Source organism: Chiloscyllium plagiosum, unplaced genomic scaffold (assembly GCF_037043375.1).
Source record: "Chiloscyllium plagiosum isolate Xiang-an unplaced genomic scaffold, Cpla_swu_hap1 HiC_scaffold_47, whole genome shotgun sequence".
Taxonomy (NCBI): domain Eukaryota; kingdom Metazoa; phylum Chordata; class Chondrichthyes; order Orectolobiformes; family Hemiscylliidae; genus Chiloscyllium; species Chiloscyllium plagiosum.
The window spans coordinates 19,096,784-19,110,188 of record NW_028270185.1 but is presented as its reverse complement, the minus strand read 5'-3'; the positions used below and the strand labels follow the sequence as shown (position 1 = coordinate 19,110,188).

At 44.0% G+C, this 13,405-nt stretch overlaps 1 protein-coding gene across 1 annotated transcript in view; it reads right to left on the bottom strand.

Moving 5' to 3' along the window:
- The window catches only part of LOC122542883 (inositol-trisphosphate 3-kinase C-like), a 79,597-nt gene that overhangs the window by 51,428 nt on the left and 14,764 nt on the right, over nucleotides 1-13,405 (bottom strand). The gene's annotated exons all lie outside the window — the stretch shown is intronic.

The window sequence follows — 13,405 nt, the reverse complement described above, 5'->3', positions numbered from 1 at the left end:
CTGCCTTGAAAAGATGCAAAACTTCTACTACCACCTCTCATGGAGAATTATAAAGACTCACCATGTTCAGAAAAAAATTCTCATCTCTACTTTAAGTGGACAATCTCTCATATTTAAACAGAATCAGGAATCTCCCAGAAGAGGAGATATCTTTTCCAGGTAGATCCTGTTGAAATTCCCCAAGATCTTACGTATTTCGAACAAGTTGCTTCTAAACTCCAATAGGTAAAATCCTAGCCTGTCCAATCGAAACCCAGAACACTTACAGCACAGAAGGCCAAATCAATTATTATGCCAAATGTATATCCTTTACATTTAGAAGCCAGTTCTCTTTCTCCTGCTCAGACTTGGTACCATGCAGTTTACTGGTAATGACAGCAACTTGCACGAGCCTCTTCTGATTATTACCCTCCCTCTGTAATGATAATTACCACCACCAAAAGGACGTTCACAGCCACAGCACAGACACATGGCCAACGGACGTTTTCCTGGGACTTGTACTGATGATAAGCCGACCTACCTTCAGTATTGGCTTATCAATACGCCCACCAGCAACACCTGCCTATGTTAGACCATGCAGGAGGCTGGAAGAACACAGCAAGCCCAGCAGCATTAGTAGGTGGAGACGTCAATGTTTTGGGTATAACTCTTCTTCAGGATTCGGGGTGGGGGTGAGGGGAGCTGCAGATTGGTGGCTGTGTTTGGGTGGGGAGAGGGGCAGAGTGGTGAGGTAGTGATAGGTGAACACTGTTAGAGAGTACAGCCTGGTTGATCAATGGGAGGAATGAATCCGGTTTGTGGCTGGAAGGAAGGTTGGTAAGTGGAAGGGAAGGGAGGGGGGCGCTGGAAAGGAAGTCGGGAGCTGGGAAGGGAGGTTATTTGAAACCAGAGAACTCAATGTTGAGACCGCGCACTGTACACTGCCCAGGTGGAAGATGAAGAGTTGCTCCTCCAATTTGCGGTCCCTTTTCAGTACACACACACACAGGCACTGTTCCCCAACTCTTCCGGCATTACATCGATGGCTGTGTGAGTGCAGCATTCTCCATCCAGGCTGAACTGGAGCAGTTCATCCACTTCACCAAACAACTTCTACCCCGCCCTTACATTCACATGGTCCAGCTCGGATACCTTCCTCCCTTTCTTGACCTCTTCGTTTCCATCTCTGTTTACTATAAACCCACAGACTCCCATAACTACCTGGACTACACCTCCTCCCACCCAGTATCCTGCAAAAACTTCATTCCATTTTCCCAATTCCTCCGTCACATCTGCTCAGACAAGGAGACATTCCACTCCCAAGCATCCCAGATGTCGACCTATTTTGAACAATGTGCTTCTCCACCCTCTGTCATCCAGACGGCCCTCCATCACACTCCCCCATTCCCCGCTCCACTACTCTAATCCCCCTCCCCCTCCCCCTCCAAACATAATAAAGGCAGAGTTCCCCTTGTCCATACCTTCCACCCCGCCAAGTCTCCGCATCCAACTTATCTCTATATTGGGGAGATGAGACATAAACGAAGGGCTCGTTTCATCAAGCATCTCAGCCGGGCCCACAAGAGTCGACCTGACCTCCCAGTCACCCCCCCATTTCAATTACCCCTCCCACTCCCTTTCTGACATGACCATCCTCAGTCTCATCCATTGCCTCAGTGAGTCAGACCGCAAATTGCAGGACCGCCACCTCATCTTCCGCCTGGATAGCCTACACCCCGCTCCCCCCACTCCATTCCACTTACCGACCCTTCCCTTCAGTCACCAACCAGATTCATTACTCCCATCAACCAACCGGGCCATATCCTCTACCTGCGTTCACCTATCACCACCTCACCACTCCGCCCATCTCCCCACCCAAAACCAGTTAACCACCCCCCCAGCACTCAATAGACAGTAGGTGCAGGAGTAGGCCATTCTGCCCTTCGAGCCTGCACCACCATTCAACATGATCATGGCTGATCATCCTTAATCAGTATCCTTAACCCTTGATTCCACTATCCTTGAGAGCTCTATCCAACTCTTTCTTAAATGAATCCAGAGACTGGGCCTCCACTGCCCTCTGGGGAAGAGCATTCCACACAGCCACCACTCTCTCGTTGAAGAAGTTTCTCCTCATCTCTGTCCTAAATGGTCTACCCCGTATTTTTAAGCTGTGTCCTTTGGTTCGGCACTCACCCATCAGCGGAAACATGTTTCCTGCCTCCAGAGTATCCAATCCCTTAATAATCTTATATGTCTCAATCAGATCCCCTCGCAGTCTTCTAAACTCGATTTGCTCTCTGCCCCTAACCCTACCCTCAGTCCTGAAGAATGGTTATACACAAAGTGTTGACTTCTCCACCTCCAGATTGCTGTGTTCTTCCAACCTCCTGCCTGTCTACTTTGGGTTTCAGCACCTGCACTTTTTTTTGTCTCTACATTAGATCAGAAAGTCATAGAGATGTACAGCATGGAAACAGACCCTTCAGTCCAACCCATACATGCCGACCAGATATCCCAAACCAATCTAATCCCACCTGCCAGCACCCGGCCTATATCCCTCCAAACCCTTCCTATTCATATACCCATCCAAATGCCTCTTAAATGTTGCAATTGTACCAGCCTCCACCACATCCTCTGGTAGCTCATTCCACACCCGTACTACCCTCTGTGTGAAAAAGTTGCCCCTTAGGTCTCTTTTATATCTTTCCCCTCTCACCCTAAACCTATGCCCTCTAGTTCTGGACTCTTGACCCCAGGGAAAAGACTTTGCCTATTTACCCTATCCATGCCCCTCATAATTTTGTAAACCTCTATAAGGTCACTCCTCAGCTTCCAATGCTCCAGGGAAAACAGTCCCAGCCTGTTCAGCCTCTCCCTATAGCTCAAACCCTCCAAACCTGGCAACATCCTTGTAAATCTTTTCTGAACCCTTTCAAGTTTCACAACATCTTTTCGATAGGAAGGAGACCAGAATTGCACTCAATATTCCAACAGTGGCCTAACCAATGTCCTGTAAAGCTGCAACATGACCTCCCAACTCCTGTAACTCAATACTCTGACCAATAAAGGAAAGCATACCAAACTCATTCTTCACTATCCTATCTACCTGCGACTCCACTTTCAAGGAGCTATGAACCTGCATTCCAAGGTCTCTCTGTTCAGCAACACTACCTAGGACCTTACCATTAAGTGTATAAGGCCTGCTAAGATTTGCTTTCCCAAAATGCACCTCGCATTTATCTGAATTAAACTCCATCTGCCACTTCTCAGCCCATTGGCTCATCTGGTCAAGATCCTGTTGTAATCTGAGGTAACCTTCTTCGCTGTCCACTACACCTCCAATTTTGGTGTCATCTGCAAACTTACTAAATGTCCCTCTTATGCTCGCATCCAAATCATTTAAGTAAATGACAAAAAGTAGAGGACCCAGCACCAATCCTTGTGGCACTCCACTGGTCACAGGCCTCCAGTCTGAAAAACTACCCTCCACCACCACCCTCTGTCTTCTATCTTTGAGCCAGTTCTGTATCCAAATGGCTAGTTCTCCCTGTAATCTATGAGTTCTAATCTTGCTAATCAGTCTCCCATGGGGAACCTTGTCGAACACCTTACTGTCGTCCATATAAATCACATCTACCGCTCTGCCCTCATCAATTCTCTTTGTTACTTCTTCAAAAAACTCAATCAAGTTTGTGAGAGATGATTTCCCACCCACATAGCCATGTTGACTATCCCTAATCAGTCCTTGCTTTTCCAAATACATGTACATCCTGTCCCTCAGGATCCCCTCCAGCAACTTGCCCACCACCGACGTCAGGCTCACTGGTCTATAGTTCCCTGGCTTGTCCATACCACCCTTCTTAGACAGTGGCACCACGTTAGCCAACTTCCAGTCTTGTGGCACCTCACCTGTGACTATCGATGACACAAATATCTCAGCAAGAGACCCAGCAATCACTTCTCTAGCTTCTCACAGAGGTCTGGGGTACACCTGATCAGGTCCTGGGGATTTATCCACCTTTAACCGTTTCAAGACATCCAGCACTTCCTCCTCTGTAATCTGGACATTTTTCAAGATGTCACCATCTATTTCTCTACAGTCTATATCTTCCATCTCCTTTTCCACAGTAAACACTGATGCAAAATACTCATTTAGTATCTCCCCCATTTTCTGCGGCTCCACACAGATCATGCACTGCATTTTTAAAAAAATCTTCAATTCACTGTTAGTTATTGTGTTCATCATTTGAAATCCATGATCACTGCCTCTTGGCTTTCCAACTGATGAGTAATTTAGACTCCACGTGAATTTGAAGACCCCTATCAAATCTCCTCTCGACTATCTCAAAGACAAGTAATCAGCTTCTCCAATTTTTATCTGTCCTCACGGGTGAAGGATATCAGTTTCATTAATGTTTCCGGCAACCTCTCTGGGGCCTTCACATATTTCCCAAAGTGTAATGCTCAAAACTGGACACGCTATTTGAGGTAGAATCAATATTTTGTAAAATTTCATCATAACATGTGCTTTTGTCCTATATCTCCCTATTATACAGCCCAATGTACTCAGGCAACTTCACCATTTTGTGGACATACATCAGTCCCTTGGTTCTTGCGCCCCTAGACTGATGTTGCCTCTCTTCATTCTTCCTACCAAAATAAGCCACTTCAAACCAGTTTGTTCCATTAAATTCATTTCTGCAAATTCCACCTCTTGAAATGGGAAGCGATGGCCTAGTGGTATTATTGCTGGATTGTTAATCTAGAGACACAGGTAATGTTCTCGGGGCATTTCAAATAATGCCATGGTTGATAGTGGAATTTTGAATTAATTAAAGATCTGGAATTAAGAGTCTAATGATGACCATGAATCCATTGCCAATTGTCAGAAAAACCAATCTACTTCACTCATGCCTTTTAGAGAAGGAAGCTGCCATGCTTACCTGGTCTGGCCTACATGTGATTCCAGACCCAGAATACTGTGGTTAACTTTTACCTGCCCTGTGGGCAATTAGGGATGGGCAGTTAATGCTGGCCAAGCCAGCAAGTTCACATTCCATGAATGAATGTTTCAAAAAATGTCACGAGTTCCCTCCTAGCTCACATGGCTTTCAATCTTGCCATTTTAAAATTTTGAAATTTTGGCCCCCAATAAATAAAAACAAAAGCAATGGACCCAGAAAAGGAAATTTAGTCATTCTTATCTGATCTGGCCTCCACGTGTCTCTAGACCATAAAATGTAGGAGTAAAAGTACACCATTCAGCCCATGGCTCTGCCATTCATTGAAATCATGGATGGTTTGATAACTTTCAACTCTACTTTCCTGCCTTTTCCTCATAATTCTTGATTCCTTACTGATTAAAAAAAATTGTCTATCTCAACCTTAAATACACTTAGCAACCCAGCCTCATAGCACTTTATGGTAAACAGGTTCACTACCTCAGAGAAGAATATTCTCCACACCATTATCGCAAGCCCTTATTCTAAGATCATATTCTCTAGTCTTAGACTTTTGCACATGGAGACATAAACTTTCTGTATCTACCCTGTCAAGTCCCCATGGAATCTTAAATGTTTCAATCAGGTTGCCTCTCAATCTTCAAAATCTCAATCAGCATGAGCCCAGTATACCCAAACTTCCAAATCACTGTGCTATAGGATTCTGCAGTTTTTCTCCATTTCAAGTAATATTCAGCTTCTCTATTCTTTCTACCAAAGCACACAGCAGTGTGGTTAACTTTTAACCATTGTTTGAAATGGCCTTGCAAGTCACTCAGTTGCATAACAATTTGGGATAGGTACAGATGCTAGCTTTACCAGCAACATCCATGTATCAAAGAATAAAGAAAATACTAACCTGTAAGGAACCCCAAAGTACACCTCTCTCAGTGCAACAAATTGTTTATCAGCACTCTGTTTCCTGGCATTTAACCATCTACAAATCTATGCCACCACTATCCCATTAATTTCAAGAACTCGAAGTTTGCTAGAAAGGCTGTTCAATGGCATTTCAGCAAATATCCTTTGGAAGTCCTCAGCACATACCCGTCATCAAACAAATTAATTTAGCATGTTTCGCCTTTAAACAAATATGTGATGGCTTTGTTTAATTAATCTAAACTTTTTGAATTAACTGTCAATTTTGTCCCAGAACATTGTTTCTAAAAGATATCCCACCATTGATGTTAAACTGACTAGCTTCTCATTGATGGCTTGAACCTTGCAACATTTTTTTTAATAAGGGTACAACATATGCAATGTGTCGCACCTTTGATCTTTAGCCCACAGCACTTGAGCTCTGACCCTGGTTGCATTTTTTTTTATTGGCAAGGAGAGAAATGAGAATCATTGAAGAGGTTGACATTTCAGCAAGTTGGAGAAAAAGCAGGATGACAGGCGGTTTGAGGGGTTGGTGAATGGAGTTGTAGGAAACAGAAAAGGGGATGAGATCAGGGTGAAGCTGGTGAAGAAATGTTCAGTTCTGGTCTTCATATCATTGAAGCCTGTGCAAAACTAAAACAAAACAAAAAGAAAATTGGTGAATTGATCCCAGAACTGAGGGAGAAGACCATCAAACTTGACATCTTTCCTCAAAAGGCGAAGTTGGAGAGGTGATCTAACTGCTGTCTTTCAGATTTTCATTTCCGCCTGTGATTAAAACCAGAACAAAGGGCCAGAAAGATAAATAGTCGCTCATCAATCCAATATGAAATTCAAGATAACATCTTTACCCAGTGAGTAATTATAATGTGGAATATGCTGCTACAGAGAATGATAGAGGCAAACAACATTCGCATATTTAAAGGGGAGCTAGCTGAGCACAAGTGCAAAAAGAAAGAGAAATGGTGCTAGGGTTAGACAAAGGAGGGCGGAAGGAATTCCATGTGGAGCACATACATTCTCTTGGAAATTATTAGATCAAGTGGCCTTTTTCTGTCCTGTAAACATTTGTAAATGTGGAGTTTAAAATGAAAGTCAAGATCAAACAGTACCCAATATGGTACAGCCTGAACACAGGCAAGGGACAGAAATGGAATTCGGACAGAGCTTTTGGCAGGAGCTAAATGAGACGGCGACAATTTTCTCCGGGTCACATTTTAAAGATTTTAGATGACCCATAACACTGACAGTCTGGCCATAGAGTGATGGACAGTGCACTGGGAAGCCAGGTGCAATAGCAGATGTACTCAACCTATTTAAAGGTCCTTTTAAAACCTACAAATCCCTGAACACTATAGGTAATTCACCATGGCCAATTCAGTTCACCTGCACACTTTTCAATTGTGGGAAGAAACCGGAGCACCTGGAGGAGACTCATGCAGACACGGGGACAATGAGCAAACTCCACACAGACATTTGCCCGAGGCTGATATTGAACCCACGCCCCTGGCGATGTGAGGCAGCAGTGCCAACCACTGAGCCACCGCGCTGCTTGCACACTGCTTACAATTCCACTCTCCCTGCTATAGGAAGGATGCTATGAAACTTGAAAGGCTCCTGAAAAGATTTACAAGGATATTGCCATGGTAGGAGGGTTTGAGCTTTAGGGAGAGGCTGAATAGGCTGGGGCTGTTTTCCCTGGAGTGTCAGAGGCTGAGGGGTCACCTTATAGAGGTTTATAAAATCATGAGGGGCATGAGTAGGATAAATAGACATGGTCTTTTCCATGGGGCGAGGGTGTCTAAAAACAGATGGCATTGGTTTAAGGTGAGGGAGAAGATTTAAAAAGAGACCTGAGGGGCAACTTTTTCGTGTACAGGGTGGTCGTGTATAGAATGAACTGCCAGAGGAAGTGGAGGCGGCCGGTACAATTACAACAATTAAAAGGCATCCTGATGGGTATATGAATAGGAAGGGTTTGGAGGGATATGGGCCAAATGCTGGCAAATGGGACTAGATTAATTTAAGATATCTGGTCAACATGGAGAGTTGGACCAAAAGATTTGTTTCCGTGCTGTACATTTCTAAAACTCTATGACTCTAATTTAGAAAGCTCCAATATTGGAGGCATCAACAAATCCCAAACCCCAGTTCACCCACTGCAGTCAATGGTAACAGAAGGAATCAAGCAAAAACATGCTTTAACAGGTAGTTTTCAGCTTTATGGTAAATATCAATATATAACTACAAAATAATACATGCTGGGATGTTGCTTAAGTTTAAAGTCTGGGTTGCGTGCCCGAGTCAGCCTTGTGTGACTGCAGCCTGTCAGATGACAAAAAGGTGAAGAAAGATGACCACGACAGAACGTGATGGTCTGCAGCAATCCAGAAGACAATTGTGGCAGAGTCTGATTGGTTAAGGGGATATACAGGTAATGTAGGCCTAGTGTGATTGGTTATGCTAATATAACAACATAACTTTCGAGTACTCTCGCTGTTTGGGGACTTTTCGGAGTTGGCTTCTCTGATGGCCACAGCTTTTGTTTACAAATAAAGGCTTTTTACCTTGAGGAATTCTAGGTCTCCTCATCATTCCTAAAAGGTGCTATTAACCACAACAGCTTCTCCCTCTTTTCATCGTAAAAACTGAGGGAAACATACATTTCAACTTTCATGAGGCTCTTTCACAATCATTTCAGACTCCCAACATTGGTATTTTTGGGGAGGCAAGGGAAAATATCAAATTTTGTTTGTGACAGATGTCAGATAGTTCAAACTTTATTGGGCTGGCTTAGCTGTTCTTGAAAAGCTGGCATAGGCACAACAAACCAAATGACTTCCTTGAATCTCACCCTGTGGTTTGAAGTAGCAAAGTGTAGCCCTACATAAAGACATTGTTGAGGATTGAAGGACACACACCAGGCAGCGAGCCACCACACATTCAAAGATGGTATGCGACAGTGAAAACATGGTCAATGGAGTAGTTTGTGTGCTGGCAGTGCTGAATCTGCTGAGTGTTTAAGTGCCAATACTACCCAAGTAAAACAGAGTGAAAGGCTCAGTAATAAGCTCAGGATGGATGAGAATTCACTCAATGTACAGCAATCAGTCATGAGATACCTGCTGTTTTGGGGAAGTTTGTTTAACATTCATCTTGCTGTCCTCAATCACTACTACTCAAAGAAAGTTTATTTGCCTGTTATCAGAGTGGTGCTTGTCAGAGCTTGCTGTGCACAAATTGGTACACATTTTTCCTTTCCTGCACACAATGGCAACACTTCTAAAGTACTGTAAAACATTATAAGACAGCTCAGGTCATGGTCTTCCTTCATCGTATGGTAACTGGACTGCGTAGTTAGGGAGCCAGCCACAGACATTCAGGAAGCAGAGTGATGTGGGGTATTCCCTTCTCTCCCATGGGAGACAAACGACTGGATTGGTTTTTAGGAGTTGCTGAGGAAAGCTGATTCATTCCAGCCTTTCCAGAAATAATGAACTTCCAGTATCTGTGGGCAATCAAAGTGCTGATGAGCTCCTGGGGTTTAAGAGGAAGTTTTCGCACAGCTTCCTGAATTAGCAAATTAGTCTGTTGTTTCCAACCTCTCAGGAAATGAAGAACATAATGATGAGTTTCAGTGGAAAAAGGGCTGGATCATACTAATCCAAGAGTTCAGCAGAAATTAGTCTTGAAATGTGCATATTTCCCTGAAACCTTGTTCAGCTAAAAGGAGAACATTCCTCCTCTGTTCCTAATCACTTTTCAATGTACAGTGCCTTACTCAGGCAGGAAGTGACTGCAGAACATGAGATAAAGTACTTCCGGCTGATTCCTGAATCAGCATTTCCAGTGGATATTACTACCTTTGTTTCCTCACTCAAGCATCTGAGGAGTGAAGGGCTACATCAAAGAGTGTCTCACACAAAAATACAAACAAAAGAGGTGAGGAAAAAGGGATGCAGAAAGGGAACCAAAGAACGGGCTGGAGGTCGTGATGAGAGAGACTTGAGAAAATCAGACTAAGTAGGTGCTAGAGAGGGAGACACAATTTCAAGAGAGACAGAGAGAATTCACAAGTGAGCATAACTTTGCACTGCCCTCAATGTAAAGCATTTCCATTCCGGTTCCACCTCCTCTACCTCGTTCAAGTCTAAAATTACAACTGTTTTCTCCAAATTAACTTGAATCCAAACTAACACATGAATGTCCCTTGATTCCAACTCAGACACATTGGCATCTTTAAGTTCACGCATAGAATGCGATTTTATCAATGATCTCAGATTAAAACATCCCTTAGGGTGAACCAAGAATACAATGAACAGTTTTGGTCCCCTATAAGATATACATTACTTGAAATGGAGGCAGTACAAAGAAGGTTCACGAGGTTGATCCTGAAAGGAGGGTTTTTATTTTATGAGGAGACATGGAGTATTTTGGGCTTACACTCATTGGAGTTTAGAAGAACAAGTTTCATTCCATGGAACATGAGATTCTTAGCAGATTTGACAGGACAAATTCAGTGAAGTTGTTTCCCCTTATGGGAGAGTCTTGGAACACAGAGCATAATCTCAGAATAAGGGGCTGAGATGAGGAGGTATTTCTTCTCTGAGAAGGTAATGGCTCTGTTGAGCTCTTTACCGCAATGGGCATCACAGAGTCATTAAATATATCCAAGGCTGAGATCGACAGATGTTTAAATGAATGAGCAAATCAAAAGTTATGGAGATAAGGCAGGAAAGTGGATTGAAGTAGTATTAGATCAGCCATGATTTTATTGAATGGCAGAGTAGACAATTGTTCAAAATACCCACTTCTAGCCCTGTATTTTATGGTTTAAGACTATCGTCAGTAAAAGTAAGTACTAAACTTTGAAAGAGTTAATTGATTAATTCTGTGGCTGATTAAATTTAAAGAGGAACTGACAGTACAATGGAGTGGAATAAGTGGAGAGAATGATAAGTCAATAAACTCAATTCACAAGGAAAGAGTGTCAAGATCTGTTTCACCAACAGGATGAAAATAGAGTTGATAGGCATTGCTTCTACAGCCAGCAATTACTGCCTGTCCCATAGAGCCCTTGAGAACTGATGATGAGCCAACTTCGCAAACACAATGGAATAGCCTTCTGATATATTAATACAGTTACAAAGGATCAGGCGTAGATCATTCGCACCCTCGAGCCTGTACCACCATTCAAAGAGATCATACTCCATATTCTGACTTTTGACACATATCCCTTAATTCCATTGCGCAACAAAAATTTACCTATCTCAGATTTAAAATCAACAACTGTTCCTGCATCCACAGCCATTTGTGGTCGAGTGTTAGAAACATCTACCACCCTTCATATGTAGGAATGCTTCGTAACATCTTTCCTATTTGTCTGGCCCTAATTCTCAGACTATGGCCCCTACTTCTTGAATCCTCAACCAGTGAGAATAGTTTATCTTTATCTATGTCTTTTTCTGTTAATATCTTGAAGACTTTAGTCAGGTTTGGTTACATCTTAATCTTCTAAATGCTAGAGAAAACAGGCCTAATTCCTCCTCATAACTTAGCCCTTCAGGGCCTTTCATGATTCTTGTAAACCTACATTGTAACCCCTCAAAAGCCAACATGTCCTTCCGACACTGATGCCCAGATCTGCTCACAGTATTCCAAGTGGGATCAAACTAGGGTTTTGTACAACTGCAGCACAGCTTCTGCATCCATGTGTGCTAGTCCTACAGATATAAAGGTCAACATTCCATTATTAGCTTTCTTGGTTATTTTCTGCACCTGTGTGTGACATTTTAAAGATCTATGCACCTGAACAGCCAGGTTTCTTTAGACAGGAAAATCGATGTTTTGGGCAAAAGCCCTTCATCAGGAAGACCATTCCTGATGAAGGGCTTTTGCCCAAACATCAATTTTCCTGCTCCTCGGATGCTGCCTGACCTGCTGTGTTTTTCCAGCACCACACACTTGATTCTAATCTCCAGCATCTGCAGTACTCACTTTCACCTAAGTTTCTTTTGACATCCATTGCATATAACTTCATACCACCTATAAAGTACCCTGACTTATTCTTTATCAGTCCAAATTGGAGAACCTCACACTTGCTTACACTAAACTCCACCTGTCCCCCCAGACGTGGTCGCCGATGCCCTCCACCGCATCTCCTCCACTTCCCGCTCCTCCGCCATTGAGCCCTGCCCCTCCAACCGCCACCAGGACAGAACCCCACTGGTCCTCACCTACCACCCACCAACCTCCATATACAGCGTATCATCCGCCGTCATTTCCGCCACCTCCAAACGGACCCCACCCATTTATTTCCCTCCCCTCCCCTATCAGCGTTCCGAAAAGACCACTCCCTCCGTGACTCCCTCGTCAGGTCCACACCCCCCACCAACCCAACCTCCACTCCTGGCACCTTCCCCTGCAACCGCAAGAAATGCAAAACTTGCGCCCACACTCCCCCCCTCCCCCCCACTTACTTCCCTCCAAGGCCCCAAGGGATCCTTCCATATCCGCCACAAATTCACCTCCACACACATCATTTATTGCATCCGCTGCACCCCATGTGGCCTCCTCTATATTGGGGAGACAGGCCACCTACTTGCAGAACGTTTCAGAGAACACCTCTGGGACACCCGGACCAACCAACCCAACCACCCCGCAACCCAACACTTTAACTCCCCCTCCCACTCCACCAAGGACATGCAGGTCCTTGGACTCCTCCATCGCCAAACCATAGCAACACGACGGTTGGAGGAAGAGTGCCTCATCTTCCACCTAGGAACCCTCCAACCACAAGGGATGAACTCAGATTTCTCCAGTTTCCTCATTTCCCCTCCCCCCAACTTGTCTCAGTCAAATCCCTTGAACTCAGCACCGCCTTCCTAACCTGCAATCTTCTCCCTGACCTCTCCGCCCCCACCCCACTCCGGCCTATCACCCTCACCTTGACCTCCTTCCACCTATCGCATTTCCAATGCCCCTCCCCCAAGTCCCTCCTCCCTACCTTTTATCTTAGCCTGCTGGACACATTTTCCTCATTCCTGAAGAAGGGCTTATGCCCGAAACATCGGTTCTCCTGTTCTTTGGATGCTGCCTGACCTGCTGCGCTTTTCCAGCAACACATTTTCAGCTCTGTCACAGTTCAGCCCATTTGTTTAGCATAAAATTAAGAGATGTGACAGATCATCATCTACACTGTACAATGCCACCTTTGTGTCACTAGCAAATTTGGATGTATGACTTTCTCTGTCATTCTCCAAGCTGTTAATATAAAATGTCAATAACTGAGGCCCTGACAGTTTGTGGGACCTTACTGGTGACATCCAGCTAATTTGAGTATCTAACCCTTATTCCAACTTTCTATCACCTGCCATTCAACCAATTTCCTAGCCATATCAATACTTTTCCACAATTCTGTGGGCTTCTACTTTTGATAACAGCCACTTGTGTAGGAATTCAAATTCTTTCTGGAAGTCCAGATAAACAACATGCAGAGACATTCTTCTGTCCACTACCTTAGTCACCTCTTCAAAAAAATT